Source organism: Quercus robur, chromosome 9, assembly GCF_932294415.1.
Source record: "Quercus robur chromosome 9, dhQueRobu3.1, whole genome shotgun sequence".
Taxonomy (NCBI): Eukaryota; Viridiplantae; Streptophyta; class Magnoliopsida; order Fagales; family Fagaceae; genus Quercus; species Quercus robur.
In genome coordinates, this window is record NC_065542.1 from 49,220,873 (window position 1) to 49,243,806 (window position 22,934).

At 33.9% G+C, this 22,934-nt stretch overlaps 1 long non-coding RNA gene and 1 pseudogene across 1 annotated transcript; both read left to right on the forward strand.

The window, feature by feature from the left end:
* The first annotated feature begins 792 nt into the window (after positions 1 to 792).
* Positions 793 to 6,633, forward strand: LOC126701146 (G-type lectin S-receptor-like serine/threonine-protein kinase RKS1; annotated as a pseudogene).
* A 13,671-nt stretch (positions 6,634 to 20,304) lies between these two features.
* On the forward strand, positions 20,305 to 22,718 carry LOC126698872 (uncharacterized). Its single transcript, XR_007646623.1, has 3 exons — positions 20,305 to 20,555; positions 20,975 to 21,038; positions 22,041 to 22,718. It is a non-coding gene; the product is annotated as an uncharacterized LOC126698872 (long non-coding RNA).
* The last annotated feature ends 216 nt before the right edge of the window (positions 22,719 to 22,934 follow it).

A 22,934-nucleotide genomic window follows, 5' to 3' on the forward strand; every position in this document is an offset into this window, starting at 1 on the left:
TAAATTTCCTGGTCGAACTAATGTTCTATATATTTAGTAACCCAAATTAACATCAATAATACAACAACAATTTATCATTTTTGTGCCTAAGCACAGGTTACATACTAGTGAAAGTTATGGACGCAACAGTATCACAAAAATCACAATAAAGTCTATGTACAAGTTGTTAAAAGTAATGCTATAGTCACAAAATATTTTATAATATTTTTACAAATTATTGATGTGACTAATTTCTTATTGATTTTCACCGGCCCACCCTTAATATCACTTTTTAATTTATCCTATTTTGACAGCCATGACTTAAGGGATATTTTGCTTGTTACGTAAAACAAGACGGTCAAAACAGGGTATCAAGTATCAACGTATGAATTAGGTAAAAAGCTAAATGACAAACAGAGCGGAAAAATAGAAAAATCTTTTGAGTGTTAAACACGATGGAAATTTATCATGCACCAGAACAAGTTCATCCAAATATGGAAAACCAGGAAAGTGGAAAACTGGGTAGGAAAATGTTAATATCCAGTGAAGTGTCAAACACGGTGCAAAAAAATCCCCTTCCAAACATCCAATGTGGAAGTGGAAGTGCCATCAATCACAGTCCAAGCATCCAAGTTGGAATGTGAAATTACTGATAACATTAACCAAGAGTGGACACGTGCCTGCAATTTCTGGTTTTCAAGGTAAACGTGTGGATCCTTCTCCGTGACAAGTGGACGACAGCTTGCATACATTGAATAACTCATTTAACTTTATTTATAAAAGAAGAAGAACTGATTTTTCTTTTATATGGCTATCAAGCTCTCTAAAGTCTATGCTAGCTGGTCCACCATAAGTCCTATTACTGTTCTCTTCATTCGAAAAAATGATGAATCCTGCTAAAGGGAATACATCATTGCTTCTTCTCTCCCTTCTTCTTATTTGCCCAATCTGCACTTCCCTTGACACCATAACACCAGACCAACCCCTCAAGGATGGTCAACTTCTACTCTCAAACCAGAAAACCTTTGCACTTGGGTTTTTCAGCCCCGGTAGTACCAGTCGTCGCTATGATGGAATTTGGTATAACCAAGTCACCGAACGAACCGTTGTGTGGGTTGCAAATAGAGACGCTCCTCTCAATGATTACTCCGGAGTCCTCTCCATCAACGGTAAGGGAAACCTTGTACTCCACACCCAAAACCAAACCACTCCTATTTGGTCCACCAATGTTTCTTTTTCTGTCTCATCCACAAATAATTCTATGGCTAAGCTCTTAGATATAGGAAATCGTGTTTTGGATCAACAAGACAGCCAACGTGTTACACATACATGGCAAAGTTTTGATTATCCCACCAATACTCTGCTTCCGCTTATGAAACTTGGGCTGGACCGGCGGACTGGGTTGAATCGGTTCCTAACATCTTGGAAGTCCAAAGATGACCCGAGAACTGGCAACCATTCATTTCGAATGGTTCCAACTGGGTACCCTCAGGTGATGTTATACATAGGTCAGACTTTATTATGGCGTATGGGATTTTGGAATGGCGTAACATGGAGCGGTGTACCCAAAATCGCATCACCGTACTTCAGAGTTAGCTTTGTGAATGATCAAGATGAAAGCACCTTTATTTACAATATTATTCCAAATTTACCCACCAAAGTTATTGTTAAAATGGTGGTGGATGAATCAGGAATTGTGAAACAATCCTTATGGCAGGAGACTACATGGGTCGACTATTGGTCCGCCCCACAAGGGTCGTGCGATAAGTATTTGAATTGCGGTCCAAATAGTTATTGTGACCCACACAATAATATGGTCATTTTTGAGTGCAAGTGCTTTCTTGGATTTGAACCCAAGTCATCTCGTGATTGCATGAGGGAAAAGTAAGGAGTGTCCATGTGCAACGACGGAGAAGGGTTCGTGAATTTGGCACATATGCAGGTGCCGGATACTTCAATAGCACATGTGGACATGAGTTTGAGTATGAAAGAGTGTGAGCAAAAGTGTTTGAGGAATTGTTCTTGTATGGCTTATGCAAGTGCAAATGTGAGTGAGGGAGGGATTGGTTGCTTGACATGGCATGGGGACTTGGTGGACACAAGAACATCTCTTGAAGGAGGACAAGATTTATACATACGTGTGGATGCGGTTGTATTAGGTACCCTTAATTAATTTTTTCTTTAAAAATTTGGTAAAAATTTTTATGAAAATACACAGTGACTTTTCTCCCTACATTTGATGGTTAGGCCACCGGTTCGATGAGCTAGGCAAATGACGTTGGTAGTCTGGTGGTTAGAGCCACTACTTCGATGATCAGCACCAACATTTTGGTAGCTAGAGCCATCACTCTAGCAACCGATGCTGGCAATCCGATAACTGAAGCTATTTGCTAGAGGTTTGATATCCCAAGCCACCATTCTGGTGGCTGGAGACATCGCTCTGGTAGCAGTTGTCCTCTGTCTGGTTGTAGAAGACATCGTTCAAGCTACAATTACGACAGTCTGGTCACTAGACCTCCTACACCAGCAATTCTGGTGACTCAGCTACTGATTTTGTTTGTTTGCTTGAAAATATTTATTTGTCATACTAAATAGCTGAAATTTTTATTTATTTTACTTCAAAACAAATAGAGAATTAGTCAAAGTTCATGTCTATTGTATTATATTAGTTTGAAATTAACTTAGTTCAACATCTAATTTGCCCTATGGTACTAACCTTAAAGTTGATTTAGGTCATACTATTGAAAAATGATTTTCTCTATTTAAAATAGATCTATTTCATATTACAAATCTAAGTATTACATTCCATATGGGAAAGAAATTATATATGGTTTTTTTTAAATTATCTAAAAATTATCAAATTTTTCACAATGCTGCCTTATTTATTTCATATAATTCAAAACTCAAATGATGTGTGGAGAAGTCGAAATTATTTAAGAGTTGTATACCCCTAACAACACAAGATTTCTACAATTATATTCATCACTCGTAGTAGGTCCTACTATGTAATACTTGTTTTATTTTATTTTTATATAGTTACAATAATAGGAGAGAGAGAGAATTTGAACTGTGATTCTGCTTATATTAATAAGAAATACTCTCTTGGCTGTTGACATTGTTGTTACAAAAATAGGTTTGCAATTTTTGTTTTTCGTTTCTTCTTTTAACATGTTTTCGGCCTAAAAAAAGAGAATCACATATGGACATGACATTTTTGTGAGAACATGTTTGTCTTTTTGTTTTGTTCTTTTGATATGTTGGACCTCAGAATGAGAAACACATTTTCTCCTTTTTAAAAAAAATTATAAAATCACATATTTTCCTTAAATCCATTGTTTCATCCCTACTCAACTGCATCAATAAATATTTATGTTCAATTAACTTCTGAAATTTATGATGTCATTTGAATATTTTATTTATTTTTTTTTTACTCAGCTCAATATGCGAAGAAAAATGGTCTTACTCAAAAAAAGAGAATGCTGGCAATTCTAGGAGTTTCTGTTGCTGTAATGTTCCTTTTTATAGTCCCAATTGTGTATTGTTTTGTAATGAAGAAGAAGAAAGGTAAGGAAGTTTAGAGCAATTTTTTTAAACCTATTTTTATACTTCTAAGGCTAGTGAACAAATGCTCCCAAGATTACTCCAACACTATGTTTCAAAGTTTATAAAAGAATATACAAAATGTGTAAATCATGAAATAAAATTGAATAAAATGGAATGGAACTTGATATATTTTTCAATTGTAGAAGTTGATAAAAGAAAAAATGAAAAAGAACTGGATATATTTTGTTATTATCCTCATAATCATTTCTTTGGATCCAAAGATGGTATACTGAAGTAGCCAAGGAAATTTTTCAAATGCTATTCTTAAACTTCTTGCCTTTCAGCCTACGAATAAATGCATTAGCTCATTCCACTTGCACATTCTTATGTCTACCATACCCAAATGTCAAATTCAAAAGAAAGAACACTCGATCTCGAAGACGACATGATCAAAAATCCCTTTTGACTTCTACAAAAAACATACATGAGCACCATTGTACCCCATTTTACAAGCCTTTCTTGGAAGGGAAACCTGCCCTTCACTGCCAGCCAGGATATGAAGGACTTGTTGGGAAAAGTTGTTTTAGACCATACCAGTTTCTACCATTCATTGAGACATACATGTTTTTTATTTAATTCTACTCTGAATTGCAATTTGTCCTTCACTGCTAGACAAAGACAAAGCATTAAATGCTTAGAAGCAGCTGCTTTAGACCATACCACTTTCCACCATTCAGTTGTATCCATCTTGTTTCTTATTTCACTCCAGGTTGAAATTCATGTGACTTTTCCATATTTAGATGAAGTTCGGTACATTAAGTTGTCTTAGCTATTTTAATTGATGAAAATAAGCTTGTAGGGTAGTATCTTTTGATTTGATAGGTTTCCAAGGCTACTGCATTTCTTTTAGAATACTGGATACTTTTGCAAACTCAGAAATTGCAGTATCATACTCCCCCTTTTGGACAAAGTTGGGGATCAAAACACCTTCAGGGTGTCAATTCTCATGCCACATGGATAATTTTTTCACCCTTTCAACTAAAAGCTTGATGAATGGCCCAACCAATTCCCTGACATCTTAAGATTTTCTCTTGCCCCAGTAGGCCTGAAGAACTTTCATCACCCATAAGCACTTACCTCTTAGAAAAGTGCATTTTAACCAAATGGGATTTCCTGTCAATGATAAATAGAAAATTGTAAACTTCAATTTTTCCTCATATTTTCCTCTGTTTCATTCTTTTATTTTAGTGTGTTTCTCAGTTTTATTAAATTAGGCTTTTGTGTGAGAATTCCTAATTGGACAAATATGGTTACCAGCATTATTAATAACTTGTTTTATTACAGAGAAGAGGCATAGCACATATTCATATAGTGCTGACTCCACTTTACAATACTTCGAAGACTCTCCAAGTAGAAGGGACCTCGATGGAACTAGAAGAAATTCAAATTTGCCCTTATTTGATCTAAGAACCATTATTGCAGCTACAAATAACTTCTCTATTGCTAACAAGCTTGGCCAAGGTGATTTTGGCCCAGTTTATAAGGTAGTCTCATTGAACGAGTCCCAGAATTTGCATTATCTCATTCCAAGTGTGTTTATGCATCATAAATTCCATCATTGATGTTTATAGGTACTCATTGAGTATGAATTACAATTCACCAAGTTGAGTTTCTTTCAACAATTGTGCACAATGACAAAATGATATTTGGACTTTAATTGCAGGGTTTGCTACAAAATGGAATGGAAATAGCAGTAAAAAGACTATCAAAATGCTCTAGACAAGGAATAGAACAATTCAAAATGGAATCTACACTAATTGCTAAACTCCAACATAGGAACCTTGTGAGAATTTTAGGTTGTTGCATTCACAAAGAAGAGAAGATGTTGATCTATGAGTACTTGCCAAATAAAAGTTTGGACTTTTTCATTTTTGGTATGTCTTCTTTTTCACATTAACCTCACCCATCATCATTAGAAAACAATCCTCCCATTACAAACATATCAGTTCCAAATAGCAGGATTTATACATAAGTAAGAAAGCACAAATGCAATATAATCTAATCCAAGTTCTCATGTCTTCATTTAGATGAAACAAAAAGGTCATGTTTAGATTGGGAAAAGCGATTTGAGATTATTTGCGGAATTGGTCGAGGGATCTTATATCTTCATCAAGACTCAAGATTAAGAATTATCCATAGAGATTTAAAGGCCAGCAATGTTCTACTTGACAATGCATTCAATCCAAAAATTTCAGATTTTGGCCTGGCTAGAATTGTTGGAGGGGACCAAATTGAAGCTAGTACAAATTGCATCGTTGCAACATAGTAAGTATGCTAGAAAACAAAGATATACTTTTTTAACCGATTACTTGACTACCATTTTTACATCTAAGGAGAGTACAAACTACATGCCTATGTAAGAAAAAAAAAATACTAAGGATATCTTTGTAATTTGCTTTCATATTGTGATACTTCAAATTTTACATGTATGTTCGTGCCCAGAGGGCTATCTTTGATCATTTTATGTTGAGGTTCAATATCTTCCTTTTCATTGTGCTATGACAGTGGTTATATGTCACCTGAGTATGCAATGCAAAGACTTTTTTCAATAAAGTCTGATGTATATAGCTTTGGGGTATTGCTATTGGAGATCATTACTGGGAAAAGCAATGGTACTTACCATCATGATGGCCCTTCCTCAAATTTGATTGGACATGTAAGTACATGTGAAAACAATGATTGCAAAATTAAGCATATATTGTTGAGCCTAATATGATTAATATCTGGTCTCAGGTTTGGGACCTATGGAGAGAAGAAAATTCCATGGAAATTTTCGACCCGTTACTAGATGAGACATACCCTACTAATGAAATTTCAAGATGCATTCAAATTGGACTTTTGTGTGTGCAAGAACATGCAAGAGACCGGCCAACCATGTCAACTGTTATTTTCATGTTGGGTAATGACACTCCTCTTCCTTCTCCAAAACAACCTGCATTTATTTTGAAGGGTACTTACAATAGTACAGATAGATCAACTGGTGCAGCATCTAATTCTATAAATGAAATAACACTAAATATTCCATTACAACATAGGATCGAGTTACTCTAAGTCTACTCTACATTACTATTTTTCTTTTTCTTTTTTTGTATGAACAATTGAACATAATGTATGCACTGCAAAATTATTACAAAAAAGAAGATAATATATAATATTACACAAACAGTTATTGTCCAAAACTTGTGATGAAATCACTACTATCTCCTTTAGCTTTTTTTTCAAGTGGTTTCTGAAATTAATAAATAAAAGTTAACTGTGTATATATGTTCTGTAGAGATAACTTCATTGGTTTTCAGAACAAGATGTCCAAAGTTACAAAGATCTTTTCTTTTGGTGTGAAATTTACTAAGTTTAACCGTGAAGATTTAAAAGAGGAACGCTGAATGCATAATACTGGAATTTAATTTGGATTTCAGGGTGTTTTACTCAAAATGGAACCATTGTATTTATGAATTGTGCCAAGCCTATTGATATGCTTGGGTATGGCTAATATTTTTAAGTTAAAGAACACTTCAACCAAGACAATGTTACAAAATAAGTTAGAGCAACAGTTTATAACTTTGATGGCAGATCCTCTTGTACAACAAGGAGAAGTTTGAAAAAATGGGTGACAAAATGTTGTAATCATTTCCTCATTTTTGCTTACTAGTGTGGGTTGCACGTGCATGGCACGTGCTGACCCTTTAGTGAGAAAATTAATATAGATTTTTTTTGTTGAATAATAAGTATGAAGTCATGTATTTAAATTTAAAATGGCTATTTGAATATCTATGCACTATGACAATTTCTTAGAACTTATTTACTAAATGTAATATCTACTCACCAAAAAATGATAATAAATGTTATCATCTTTCTACAATATTTAAATTTTCGCAATGAATGATAATATATGCTATAATTTTTTGAAGATCTTCATTAAATTAAATATTTGCAATCATCTACAATGAAGATTTTGTTATTCATATTTCATTCTTTATTATCTTATTTTATGAGTACAATGTTTAGCTTACTTATTTTTAATGAATACCCTTTTAAGCAGGAAAATAAATTAAAAAAAGAACAAAATAACAAAAGGCATATGTTATCAAAGTTGTTATTAGATAAAATTATAAGTGTAGAAGATTTAAACATAATAAATTAGCGTTCTCTAGGTAACAAATAGAACACCATATATCATCATTCTAACTTTCCAAGTATGACTACCAGTCTACCACATAAAATTCAAAATACACAAAGAAATTTTTTGGGACATTAAAATTTAGTAGGAGTATATTAGACATTGCACAATGGAATATTTTAGGAATTATAAGATTTTGTTAGGGTTTAACTAAGAGAGAAACAATAGGGGTATATGCTCATTTACAAAATATAAATGATGAAATTATTCAACTTTAGTTTAAGGGGGGAATGTAACTGCCTCGAACATAAAGGAGGAAAGTGTTACTTCGTCAATTTGTGTGTGTTATGTGTGTGTAAAACAATATGTGTGTGTGTTTTTGTTTTTACTTTTTAAAAAAACTTGAAACAATGTGTAAAAAAAATCAACCTAAAAAAATTATGCATTAAACAATGAATTTTAGTTCAACAATTTGAATAAACCAAAAAAGAAGTCTAGAAACACAACAAAAGTCACGATATTTTTACAATACCTTTATTTTTAGCTATGGTGGGTCATAGTCTAATATTTTATTTTTTTTATTTTAGAGTAATGTTATGTCCACAATATTTTTATAATAAATCTTAGGTGGTAAATTGCTACTAGTTTTAAATTGGGTTAACCACTTTTAACCTTGCATTTAAAAATAAAATAAAAAGCCAGCTGAAGAAAATTGTGCCTAAAACAATGAGTTTTGGCTTACTAAATTTGACTAAACAAAAAAAGAAGCCTAGGAACACAACAAAATGTCACACAAAAAAGAAGTTTAGGAATATAACAAAATGTCACAACATTTTCGTAATATTTTTTATTTCCAGTTGTGGTAGGTCCCAGTTTGATATTTTATTATTTAATTTTTACGTCCACAGCATTTTCACAAAAAATCTTAGGCAAAAATTATTACTGTTTTTAAAATTATGCATTAAAAAAAAGCAAAGAAACAAAAAAACAATACAAGAAAATTGTGCATGAAACGTATGGTGAATTTTGGCTCATCCAATTTGACTATATATACTAAAAAAGAAGTCTAAGAATACAAACAAAATATTAAAACATTTTCACAATACTTTTATTTTTAGGATCCGAATAGATATAGTTTTATTTTATTTGAGAGAAATGCTACATCCATAATATTTTTAGAATCACCTCAAAAAAATAACATTTTTAGAACAAATTATAAATGATAAGTTGTTATTAGTTTTAAATGGAACCCACTACTGATATCACTTTTTTATCCTTCAAAAATACCTTACTACATAAAATTTGTTACAAAATTATTGTGAAAACGTTGTGGATATAGCATTTCTTTTTTATTTTATTTTATTTTGATTTATAAGGAACTGAGATCTCGTGATTGTGAAAATATTGTGACGAGAAGAAGATGTTATAACATTTTCATAATATATTTATTTTTAGTTGTGATTAGTCTCAGTCTCTTATTTTATTATTTTATTTTGACCTTTAAAAAATTGACACCTCAATAATGATGAAAATATTGTAAAAATTTTTTGCGTCAGTGTAATTGTGTATGCACATATAATATTTAAAAGCACAAGAAAAACCAACGTATTGTGAAAAAAAAAAGGGCCAATGAACAGTGCAAATTGTCAATAATTGTGAAAATATTGTAAGAATTTGTTAAGTCAGTGCAACTGTACATACACATATAAATATTTAAAAGAATAGACAAAAACAGCACAACCAAAACTGGGCGAACTGTGGTTTGTGGGGGGAGGAGGGGGGGGGGGGGGGGGGAAAGCCTAATGAACAATGTTGTGAAAGTGTTGCGAAAAAATATTGTGGATGTAGCATTTTTTTTTCATAATACCTTTAGTTTTAGTCGTGGATGATTCTAGTATGATATTTTATTTTAACTTATAAGGAATTAACATATCAACAATTGCAAAAATATTGTGACAATTTATTGTGTTAACTAACAACTTTATATATATATATATATATATATATATATATAAGAGTGGACATGATGATATTGTGCCGAAAAAAAAAATAGAGTAAAAATAAAAGAAAAGAAAAGAAAGCAGCAACAATGGAGAGTTTGAAACCAAAGCACTGTAGATACAGTGCCAATTGAACAAACTAAATTGGGATTGTAGCAACTGTTCAAAACTCGAAAAAAATAAAATAAAATAAAAAGATAAAAAAAGATAAAGGGACTCAATAAACCAAATGTGTACTGTAGGGACATTGGTGCTTTTTATATAGTTAATAAATAATAGAAATAGATATAGCTAATAGAAATCTATGTACACAACAATAATATTATGGACATCCATTTTTTTACATCTAATTTTAGAGCATTAGCGTCGAGTGTTTTAAAACTCTCAAAATGCTATTTTAGCACACCAAATGCTGATGACCTCCATCTTGTGTGCTAGCTACATTTTTTAATTGAAAGCTGTAAAAGAAGTGTGTTGACTGTATTGTTAAGTAGTTTGTTAAAATAATAAAAATAATTATTTTGAGTGCTAAAATGTATATTTTTTAACACATAATAAGCTAATGGGTTTACTCTTGCCAAATTTTTTCATTTTCATTGAAAAAAAAAATGCACACTGAGCATTACCCCCATTGTTTCAATTGTCAGTTGTCAAAATTGCATAGTTTGGGGCCTTTGGAAAATCACAAAATTTGAATATTATGTTTTGTGTGCACACATACACCCAGCTTCTAAAGCATCCACAGCAGTAGTGGAGCTAATTAATTATTTGGCACTACAAAAAGTTACTTTATCTATTTTACCTATTCACATGCTGCAGCAGTGGATCTATTTTAGCTTTTAACACAATAAAATAATATAAATATCAATAAAATAATATAAATATTAATAAAATAATATATCCACTACAATAAACAACAATCACAACCACTCGCAACCGCTACCGCAGCCACTACCGCCACCACCACCGACTCCGCTAACTCTTCCACTGCCACTGCAATCGCTACCTCTGCCACTATTGCCGCCGCCACCACCGCTGCCACATGTAGCAAATAATCGTCAAGTATTAACAAGTGATTTTTTTAACCCCAAATTATACTTATACATTTTTTTTTTTTTTACTAAAACAATTTCACAATCATCATGATAGCAAATAATCATCTAGTGTAACAATAATATTTTTTTTTAACCCCAAATTATATATATACAAATTTATCTTTTGATTAAAAAAAAATTTCAATCATCATGATAGCCTATTATCGTCTAGTATAACAACATTATTTTTTTAAAAACCAAATTATATATATACAAATTATTGGTTTATTTTTCTTCTCTCTCTCGTTATTCATTTTAGTCTCTCTCTCTTCCTTCTCTCTTTTGTTATGCTCTCTCCCCTTCAAACCCAAAACCCATGGTGAAACACCATCACCAAGCCACCACGACCGAACCATTGTCACAGGCCACTGCAACCTACCACCATCACAAGCTATTGCAACCCACCACCATCACAGGCCAAACCTTCGTCTTCTCTCCGTGGGTTGATTTGTCGTTGGTCTCTCAAGTCCGGCTCTTTCCTTTAGCTCATGGGTCTCTCAAGTCCACTTAGTCCGGTTATGGTTCATGGGTTATGACTCTCTCAGTGATGGATTTTGGTCGTGGGTTTTGGTGATGTTTTGGCTGTGGGTTTTACCGATGTTTGCTTTTTTTTTTCTTTTTTTTTCCTTGGTAGTGGTGGGTTTGATGAGTGTGGGTGTGGTTGGGTTTGTGACTAATATGGGGGTTGCCGTGGTGGTGGGGGTTGCTGTGGTGGTGGAGGTGGTGGGTTTGATGAGTGTGGGTATGGTTGGATTTGTGACTGATGTGGTGGTGGTGGTGGTGGTGGTTGCCATGGTCGGAGCTGGGTCTGTGGCGATATGTGTCGGCGGCGTGGGTCAAGGGGGTGGCAGCGTGAGAGGTCTGAAAGTTAAGAGAGAGAGTTGAGAGATTGTGAGAGTTCTGAGAAGAAAAGAAAAAGAAAAAATAATATTTTAATCTGGCTGGAGGAATATTTTTTTTTTTAGCTCTCAGCTACAATGCACATCCATAGATAGATGTGCACTATAGCAATGAAGGTAAAAAAAAAACCTTTAGTTCTACTGCTGTATGGTTGATTTTTGTGTTTTGGTGGAGCTAAAATAGCTATATAGCTATTTAGCTCCATTGCTACAAGTGCTCCAACAATACATAGAACCCACAAACTTGGGAGATCAACTTTCTTCTCATTCTCATCCAGTTGTAGAATCTGAACTTTCCCATATTAATAACTTGATGCTTATTGTGGGAGGACTTTCGTCTCGGCCCCCAATCAGGCATTGTTCCCTTTGGGATGGGCAAGGATCAACCAACGTCCCACCCGCACGAATTTGCTCAGTCCCACATCGGGGAGAGACGCCTCTCATTCATACCTTATAAGCCTTTGGCCTAAGGATGAGTGTACCACTACTACACATGTGTATTGTTCAATCAAATGTTATGAATTGTAATGAAGCCAAATGAAAAGCTTCAAAAACTTATGTAATCATTTTTGTGGGAGGTCATAAATGCTCATTTCTATAATTGAGATAGACCACTTGACTTAGTACTAGTTGTGTATGACTTGATTAAATTGATCATTAAAACTTCACTTTAGACTACTGACTATTCCACATTTGATACTCACACACAACACACAAGACTTTGTTCAATGAATACTTATTTCATTTGTGTGATTGTATGTGTTCAAATGTGATGTGTATGCTCAATTACTTGTCGATCAAACCCAAAAAGATTTTTGAGTATTTTATATGTTTTTGAAAGTGTTTTTATACTTTCGTGTTTTAAGTTTTTGTGCAAATTGCATTTTCAATGTTTTCTTCAAAAACTTCTTCAGAGGCATTTTCATGAGAAGCTCACGACTAAGCTTTTCCCGCAAAAATGGGTTTAGGCAAAATTGTGAAAACACAAAATTCAAATAGAAACTTTCACGACTGTCTCGTGTCTAAAGACTTCCCGCGAAAAGTTTTGTGCTTCAGAGGTGTTTTTCGCGAGTAATTTCGAAAGATGGTTACCCGCAAAAAACGCATGTTTTCAGTTTTAAAGGGCAAATGTAGACAGTTTTTCAAACATTCACTATTCCCTTCATTTTGCCTCCCTTAAGCCTAAACAACCCAAAACTGATTTTCACTCAAAACCCCAACAAGTTTCAAGTGCAATCACTTCAAAATCATTTCTAAGGTATGTTTTTAACATCTTTTCTCTTTATTTCCTTAGATTATGCAAAAAGGTTTTAGGGTTTTACTTGAAGTGGGGGTTTTTTTGAAAAAGGGTTGGGAACACTAAATTTTGTAAAATATTTTTTTCAAATTTTTGATTGGGCTATGTCCCATTTGATCTATTTGTGTCTGTGTTGGCCCAATGTGGCATTTTTTAACATGTATTTAGGTATATTTTCACATGTTCATGCATTGCCCACATGTTAAGTATAGTGTTGCATATCAAGTGTTTGATAAAATGCTCAAGTGGCATTTTTGAGTTGTTTTGGACTCCAATGAGTTCCAAATTTTGGGACTTCCCTTGATTGAATTTGTTTCTCATGTTTTGATCATTGGGTGTGTGATTTACACACTTTGACCCAGCTGTGCCTATTCATGCCTTGCCATGCATCACCTCATGCACTCTTGATGCACACACTTGCACTTGTCATGCTTTTGCATTGCACTCATGCTAGATATATGTTGTTACATGTTTAGCATCTTTGACATGATCTTGTGTCTTTAATTATGTTCTTTTTAGGACTATGTGCTTGTTTAATGAACTAACTTGGGTTCTAATCAAGTTTGTGTTCGTGTTTTTGTGTTTTTTTTTTTTGGCACTTGTTTCTTTGTCTTGTGTCTATTTTTGCAGATGTCTCCAACTAAACACTCTACCTCCAAAAAGAAATCATCAAAGTGTCAATGCACGGATTTAGAAAATTTCTGTAGCATTGAGGTAGACATAGCCTACAATGATTTCTACAAAAGGGCAACAATCATCATGAAGAGGGTTGTGAAAATGGAGACCCTTGAAAACACTTGCATTCCATAAGTGTTCAAGGAGATGACTTGGAAAAAGTTGCTGAATCCAAGTAGAACTGTCTTTGACGAAATTATAAGGGAATTCTTTTCAAACGCCATTGTGGAAGGAGATCGCATTAACTGTTGGGTGCAGCAAAAGGAATTCTTTATCACAAGGGATTCCATTCAAGAGTTCTTGGAAATTCGTCCACCATCTCAACAAATCTCCATCCAATATAATGACAGATTGGATTCTATTGAACCAATGGTTAGTCTCCTCGGTGGTACTCTCAAGAAGAAAAATTCAATGAACACCATCCCTTTCAATCCGGAGATGAGGACATTGGCCTATATCATGATTCACAAACTCTACCCGGTGATAAATTTGACCACACTGGCAGCACCAAGAACTACATTTCTTTATGATATCTTCACACATAAGGAGATTGACATCTGCGGTCACATCTTCTACCTCTTTAGAAAAGCCATCTCCAAGAGGACTTTGAGAACTGTAATGCCATTCCCTAGTTTCATCATGGTTCTCATTGCAAAGACGAAACTAAAATTTCTGAGTGGTCTCACTGTGGTACGAAGAGACTCTCCTATTGGTGCTCCAACAATGTCCCAAAGCAAAGCTCATATCACCGAACCAAAAACCGACATGTCTCAAATCCCAAGGGACAATATTGAGGAAGAAGGTGGGGATACTGAAGAAGAAATTGACAGAGTCACCTCAGCACCAGAGAATTCTGCTCAACCATCCTCCCAAGCACAAGCACGAGGATCCGATCGTCTTGATCGCCACCTTGCAAGGGTAGAGCAAATGTATGGCATGCTTGAATCCCATGTACAGCACACCGTGGATCAGTTTGCTTACATCCAAGGCCAAAACATTGCATTATCATCGCAGATTGAAGATATGACGATGGCACAAGGATCTGATTCAGAGTCTGACTAGTTCCAGCATTTAGCTATTCGTGCCAAAAAGGGGGAGAGCAAACTCATTGTATAGTTTGGACGATAGCATATAGTAAGGGGGAGAGCATCACAAGAAGGGAAGTGTGCATAGTGAAAAGGGGGAGTTTTGTGAGCTCAAAAGGATAAGCTGACACACACACCACTTTTGGTCACATACTTTTGGATAGTCTAATCATTGTTTGGCTAGTCTAGTTAATTTATAGCTTTTATTTACTTTTTACCTTGTGGTTGTTTACATTGCTTTCTTTTAAAGCTTTAAGTACTTCAGTTTAATATTCAGTACTTTATATCACTGCTTTGTAGCATTTTTTTTTTTGGGTACTTTTAGATGTGTTGAATTATCTTGAGTACTACACACTTGTACCCTTGTTGGATCTTGTATCCTTGATGCAAATACTTCTTGTATTTTGCATTGGTTGTGTGTTGGACATGCAATTGATCTTTGTATTGATCTTAATTGCATTGCATGTCTGGATGATCATTTACTAGCTAAATGATCATTGTAGTCATTCTGTAATGACTGTTCTTGTATGATTAAGATATGCTTAATAGTTTATATTACGTTTGTTACCTTGATCGCACTTTACTTTCTTATATACGTACTATGTATTCAACTTGTCATAAGCTTAATGAAAGTTTTGTTTGTGTGCGAGTGTTTCAGGTTACAAGTATATACATGCAAGTGCTTCACAGCTTCTAGATTAGGTGTGAGTGAGTTTTTCCACTGTTCCCAAACTCACATTTAAGTCTAGAGTCTGTTTTAGGGGTTTTGTCACAGAATAGCCAAAGGGGAAGATTGAAAAGTTGTAATTTATAACTATTTTGTGTTGGCTTTAATTCCGTGCTAAATTTGATTGTAATTATATTCAATTTTATGTACCCCGTATTATGTGAGATTTCATTGTAAGGGTAATGTGTGGATATGGATAGGGTGTATTAGATATGACAAATTAGCAAAACAGACTATTTTGCTAATTAGCAAAACAGGCTTTACTCGCAAGACAGTAGCAAAAACCAGTTGTCTCCATCCTGTCATGACTCTTTGCATTCTAGTTATTTGCTGAGCACATGCTTCACTTCGCGGGAAGTATACTCGCGAACTACCAGTGAAACAGCTTTGATCTTCAATAGCCTTGAGTCGTATCAGATATGACAAATTAGCAAAACAGTCTGTTTTGCTAATTTGTCATATCTGATACACCTTGTCCATATCCACACTATATTTACCCTCATTACCCACAGATATTGAGGAGTGCTTTTTAGAGAGAAAACCCTAGCCATAAACCCTTGAGAGTGAGAGATTGTTACACCCACAATTCTCTACACAATCCATTGTGATTTTCCTGAACTCCTACCTCTCCATTTCCAAATCCATGAGAGGTTGATAGCCCAAACACTTACCACACCCATCCTGAGTGTCAAGTGAGGTTTTGGTGCTGCTAGGAAGCATTGGAAGAAGCCAAGCTTTGGTAGATGCAATCGGGCGCATTGCTGGATTCGGAAAGCTAGACAAGACACGGTTCCGAGAAGCCTTGTTGGAGTAGAAGTTTGAAGGGCTTAGATGCATTGGGTAGATTACACTTGGAGAGTCTCTTGCTATTCGTGTATCCCAACTTATTGTCTAATAGATCGATTTACCGCTTGGAGGGCGGCAGAGAGGTTTTACACTGAGTATTTCGGTTTCCTCTTCGATAACATATCAGCGTGTTATCTTGTTTTTGCATTCTTCTTCCCTACTCTTTTAGCTTTCATTTTACTGCCGTGTTTTAATGAATATGGCTTAGAGTAGTTTTATTGTTTATCCGCTCACATTTACTCTATTTCGCATTTAGATTAAGTTAGAGTAAAATCAACCAAGCCGTAATTTTGAATTTTGGGTCTAAACAGCTCTTGTGTTTTAATACATAATCGAGCTTTCATAGTTCATACTATGAAATAAAAGTATACTCAACTCTCTAACTGTCTTCCACTCATCGATAGTGCGACATTAAGACATGGTGTGAGCAAGTGTATATGCATGTGTCTTATAGATGATTTAAAATTAAACCATAGTAGAATATGACTTTACATTGCACACCAAATATTCTCTCTACTTATATACCCAAAACAAAAACTAACTAACCAAATTACCTAAACCTAAATTATATTTAAGCCCTTAATTTAAAAAGAAAAAAAGATTACCCTAGGGGTTTCGGCGTCTTGATGGTGGTGGGAGGCTAGTATAACAGAGGTGATGACCCCTCAGATTCCTCCTTCTCTCTCTTTCAAATGTTTTGTTAGTTTTAGGTCTTTTATTTTGGTAATATATAATGAAATAGTATCTTTTATTTAACAATCCACAACATTTTCTATCTCTCTCTAGAGTCTTGTTAGTTATTACTTTTTACTATTAATCCTTACTTTTTTTTTTTTGTTTTTTTTTTAAATACTAAACCAATGGGTATGCTAAAAGACATGAAGAATATTGAAAAGTGTGGTGTAAGTTTAGGGAATTAATGAGATATTAATGAGATAATAGTAAAATAAGATAATGTGAAATTTTGGGTAACAATAAAAAAAGCTTAATAAAAGAGGTAAAAAAAGGCTAAATGCAAAATTAGAGTGGCACTTGGCAGGACCTCATGCACTCTCGCATGAGGTCTTTGAGAAAGAGACATTTTGTAACAACTTTTATTCTACAATATTCCTTAATTTTTTTTTTTTTTTACTCATTCCTTGAACTGAATAATTATAATGGTTATGTGTGTACAATTTATAATTGTTGTTTTGCTGCATATTTAAAGTCTTCTCAAGGTAAGTTTTTTTTTTTTTTTTTTTTTTTTTTTTTTTTTTTTTAAATCATGAAACCAAAAATAAATGCAAAAGAGTAATGGGACCATGAAAATTAAATAATTTGCGTTGTGTTCACATATTAAATACTATGAAATAAAAGTATATCCAACTCTCTCACTGTCATCCACCCATTGATAGTGTGATATTAAAACATGGTGTGGGCAAGTGTCTTATAGATGATTTAAAACCAGGGTAGAATATGGTTTTACATTGTGTACCAAATATTCTTTCTACTTATATACCCTAAAAAAAAAATTAGCCAACCAAATTACCCAAACCTAAATCATATTTAATCCCCTAATTTAAAAAGAAAAGAAAATACCCGTAGGGGTTTCGGCATCTTGATAGTGGTGGGAGGCCAATGACGGAGGCAACGACCCCTCAGATTTCTCTTTCTCTCTCTTTCAAATATTTTGTCAGCCTCAAGACTTTTATAGTGAAACAATGCGTTTTGATTTTGTAGTGAAATAATGCGTTATATTTAATAATCCACAACATTTTTGTGTCTCTCTATCTCCCTCCATACCTTATCTGATTAGTTATTATTATTAGTTCTTAATTATTATTATTTTGTTTTTTTTTTTAAATATTAAAATAGTGGATATGCTAAAAGACATGAAAAAGAGAGAAATGTGTGATGTAAGCTTAGACAATTAATGAGAGACTAATGAGATAATAGTAAAATAAGTTAATGTAAACTTTTGAGTAATTGTAAACAAATCTTAATGAAAGAGGTAAAAAAAATGCTAAATGCAAAATTAGAGCATCACTTGGCAAGACCTCATGCACTCCCGCATGAGATCTCTGCTTATATATAATACATACATACATACATACATACATATATATATGTATATATTGATGATTATTCCTTTATAACTCCTAATCACTAATCAACATGAGTCTCAAAAAACTTTGTGATATGACTTTATCATACGTACAAAATAAGCATAGATTTTTTTTTTTTTTAAAGGATATTGCTATTGTATTCATCCCAAGGGAGTCAATCTCGTACCGAGAGTTGTACCAATTTGGCCAGCGGAATGATATATTTCGATATCGATCAATACCGGTGTATCGTTTCGAGTTTACCGCTATTTTATATATTTAATATATATATATATATATTATAAATGTGCTACGTCCACAATATTTTCTCGACACTTTTATAAAAAATCATATGTGGCTATTTTTTATTGGTTCTAATTTGAATCTACCACAAAAATAACTTTTTTGCCCCACCAATAAAAACCCAGAAGAGTATCCACATCATTGGATGCAAAAATTTTGCAAATTTACACATTTAAAACCTACTTTTTTCTATTTTACACATCCATTTATCCAAAACACTCACTTCAGTTTATCTATTATACACACTATTTTCTTTAAATAATCATTTTATATTCTTTTTTTTTTTTTTTTTCAACAACCTTACTAGTCAAACCCACTTTCTCACTTTCCTTTTCTAAACACTATTCTCTCTCTCTCTCTCTCTCTCTCTCTCTCTCTCACTGTGAGTTTTCTTTCTTTTTCTTCTTTCTCTCATCTTTCTTCACCGATCAAGTTTTCTTCTTTCGCTCATTTCTTCACTGGAAAACTCCATTAACAAACCAAAAAACTCCATAAACAAACCAAAAATCTTCACTTCAACACAAACCCATGTTAATCTAAGTCCATTTGGGTTGGATTTGGCGATGGCAGCAAGGTAGATGCAGTGGGTTTAGACTGGGTTTTTTGGTGGGTTTGTATTGTTTTTGGGTTGGGTTTCCCGGTGAGTTTTGATTGATTTTGAGTTGGGTTTTCCAATAGGTTTGTCTTGATTTTGAATTGGAATTTCTAATTGCTTTTTCGTTGATTTTGGGTTAATTTTCTGTGCTAGGTTGCAGTGTTTGGTGGTGGCGCTAGGTTTGGTGGTTATTTTCTTCTTCCTTCTTCTTATTCTGCCGTGCTGGGTTGTTGTAGAAGTTGGGGAAGAGAAGTAGGTCAATAGAGGAGAGAGAGAAAAAGAATAAAAAAAGCATTTACAAATGAACAGTAACCGTGTATATATACACGGTTGCTGTTCATTTACAAGGCCGGTGTGTATATTTAGACATTTTTACAAAGACTGATATGGATGTTTTTTGGGTTAAGATGTGCAAAATAGCACTTTTTGCATTTTACACATTCTTGCAACCACTGATGTGGTCGCTCTAACAACTTAAAACTTGTTGTGAAAGTGTTGTAAAAATATTGTGAAGATTTTTTTTTTTTTTTGGGTTTTGGTACACGTGTCTCAATTTTCGACTACCATCTGCCAATAAATTGCTTTTAATAACTCACTTTTTTTCAACTCCACTCATTCTCTTTTACTTTTACAATTTATCTTTCTTTATTTTTATCTTGATTTTATCTCCTCCACATGTTTACCTCCACTGTGTCTTATCTCATTTCAAATTTCAAAAAGCTAGTCTTATCTCCTTACCTTTGGTCAGTCATCACGTGGACACCCAAAGCAAAACTATTTGAGAAACAATAAAGGGATCCATATCTCATGCAATACCTAGGGTATTGCACGGTGTGCAATTCCTAAATTCTCAGCCATAGATTTAATCTAATGGCTTAAATCATTGACACCTCACCAAATAAGTAAAATACTACTTTAGCCTTAAAAAGCCTCACAGCCCGCCCACTGTTTCAGTTTCAGGCTGCCCACTGTTTCATAAAACATAAACTCAATTTTTTTTCTCTCTCTCTCTCCCCTGCGCAGCTGCCTCTCCTTCAATCCATTGTCACAGTAGCCCGGTACCAATCCACACAAGGCCAAGCCTCTCTCTGTGCCATCACTGTTGCTTCGATGAACCAATTCTCTAAACCTCCATAGCTTCGAGAACCCAGTAGAGTTACTATTCTTCCAAAGCTCCAGTGAAGCTTCAAGCTCGTCCGATTCCAACGCTGTCAACAAATCCCCAAAATCCCCTTTGTCCTCCTCTTTCTGGTACCTTTTTTCCCTCTTTCACTTCCTATATGTTTGTGTGTGTTTGTTATGTATAAGATTTTTTTTTTCTTTGAGAATCATTATGTATAAGATAATTTAATGGTAGTGAAGAAGAATTTCAAATAGGCAATGAAGTTTTTGGAGTCTAATTAAGTGGAATCTTTAATTTTTGAAGTGTCCCATGTGATAAAAATTACTCTATTTTCATTTTTTTTGTCCTACCTAACAAAACAGAGTATCAGTAGTGGTTGGCCATTTGGGTTTTATGCTAAAAATTCAATTTTTGCTTTAAGAAAACTAAACATAGAAAATATAGGCTTTTGCTGTAAATTTGATAAATTTTCGTAAAATGAAGCTTAATTGCTTTAAACTTGAAGGTTAATTTCTTTAATCTTAATTGCTTAATTGTTGTGATGTAGGAATGGAGGATGTTTTGGCGAGCTATGTGTTTGGGAAGAAGAAGACAACAGAAGTTGCTCACTTGTAAGTACTTAAAGATTGGAATCCTTGAAATATTGATTTTTTATAGTTGTATATTTGGTTTGCTATTTTGATTCTTTACAAAGATTTTAAACCTTGCTAATTCGGATTAAGATGTAGTTGATTAGAATGAAATAGAAAAAATCGCTTCACCACCTCTTTTGGCTGAGTGCAAAACGGCTAAATTGATAACTATATTATTAGCATTATAGTGGGAACTACAGAAGTAAACAAAGTGAAGTATATAAGTGCACTCTAAATACAACAGAGAATAAGTTCTTACAAAAATAGATTGCAATTTTGCATGAGAATCTCTTTTCTGTATGAAATTGAAGCACTTGATGCGAGTTTTAGTTTTTGGGGTTGTGTGTTCTTACATGTGCATGTGTGGATAAGTTTTTTATGAATCTTTGTTTGATATAAGCATAATTTGGAACATTAGGCAGGTTGGATCACTCTCTACAATTTTCTTATCTTTTTTATCAACCTAATAATTAACGGAAGCCACTTTTAAGGTCCTAGGATATCTTTTATTGACACTTCAATGGCATACTCAATGATGAGATGTTTGCCATACATATTCCATGCTTACTTTACTTCCTATCTTGCAAGTGATCTGCTCATCCTTAAAATGAAAATGAATTGCACTAGATCATGCTGCCGTTTATTATTAATTGCTCCTTCCTAGGTTCTAGGTGGTGAACTATAAAATGCCATTTTATACACTGGTGTAGATGATTGCAGAACTCTTTTGCGATTAACCATAAACACACACACGCCCTTTTTGATACTTAAGTTTATGAGCTGTTTGCTACTTGTACTTGGTGGGCCAACGAAATGAGCTTGTTTTATGGACCTTGTATGATGCTTTATAGGAATGCGCTTCTTATATATGATAAGCACAATATTGGTACACAAATTTTCAGCTTTTATTTTTAACGAAAAACATTCATTCTTCTATATTTATAATAGTTGATATTTTGTACATTTGTTTGTTAATTACAGGAGTATTCATTAATTCATTGCATAGTATGGCCAGAGAATACTCTCAAAACATGGATGCCAATGAAGATTTGAGTCCTAGATTTGGTATGGAATTCGATACATTAGTAGATGCATGAGAATTTTGGCTAAAATATGGAAGGCAAATGGGCTTTGATATTAGAAAACATTACATAAATATAAGTAAGAAGGATGGAAAGAAAACATCAAGGGAATTTGTATGTGCAAAGTAGGGCATTCAAGGTTCAGAAAAAGAAGATATGATTCGCACTCGTAACCAAGATGATACAAGGACTAATTGTCCTGTAAAGCTATATTTTTCATTAGTGCAAGAAACTAGAAAGTATAAAGTGACTGATTTTATTGAAGAACATAATCACACTCTTCATCTATCAGAAACAGTTTATATGATAAGATCTCAACGAAAAATCTCAGAAGTTCATGCAGGATTGATTGAGTTAGCATCCTCTTCTGGAATCAAGCCAAAAGCAGCACATGAGTTAATGAGTAGAGAAGCTAGTGGGAGAGCTAATCTTGGATTCACTGAGCTTGATCAGTATAGTTATCTTAGAACAAGACGGCAAAAAATATGATATATGGTCAAGCTGCATGCTTATTAGGATACTTTCAAGAACAATTGATTACAAATCCATCCTTTCAATATGCAGTACAATTAGATAATGTTGAGTACATTACAAACATTTTTTGGGTTGATGCTAGAATCATTGCAGAAATAGGAGCCATAATGGTAGAAAACATTGTGAGTCTTGTCATTCTGTAAAATCTCAGTAATGAGCATGTGCATGCAATGGAAACCAATCCACTTTGAAAATTATGAGAACACAATGAGCTTATCAAAATTCTTAAGTGTAACATGGTGCAGTGGTTTCTTTTCAT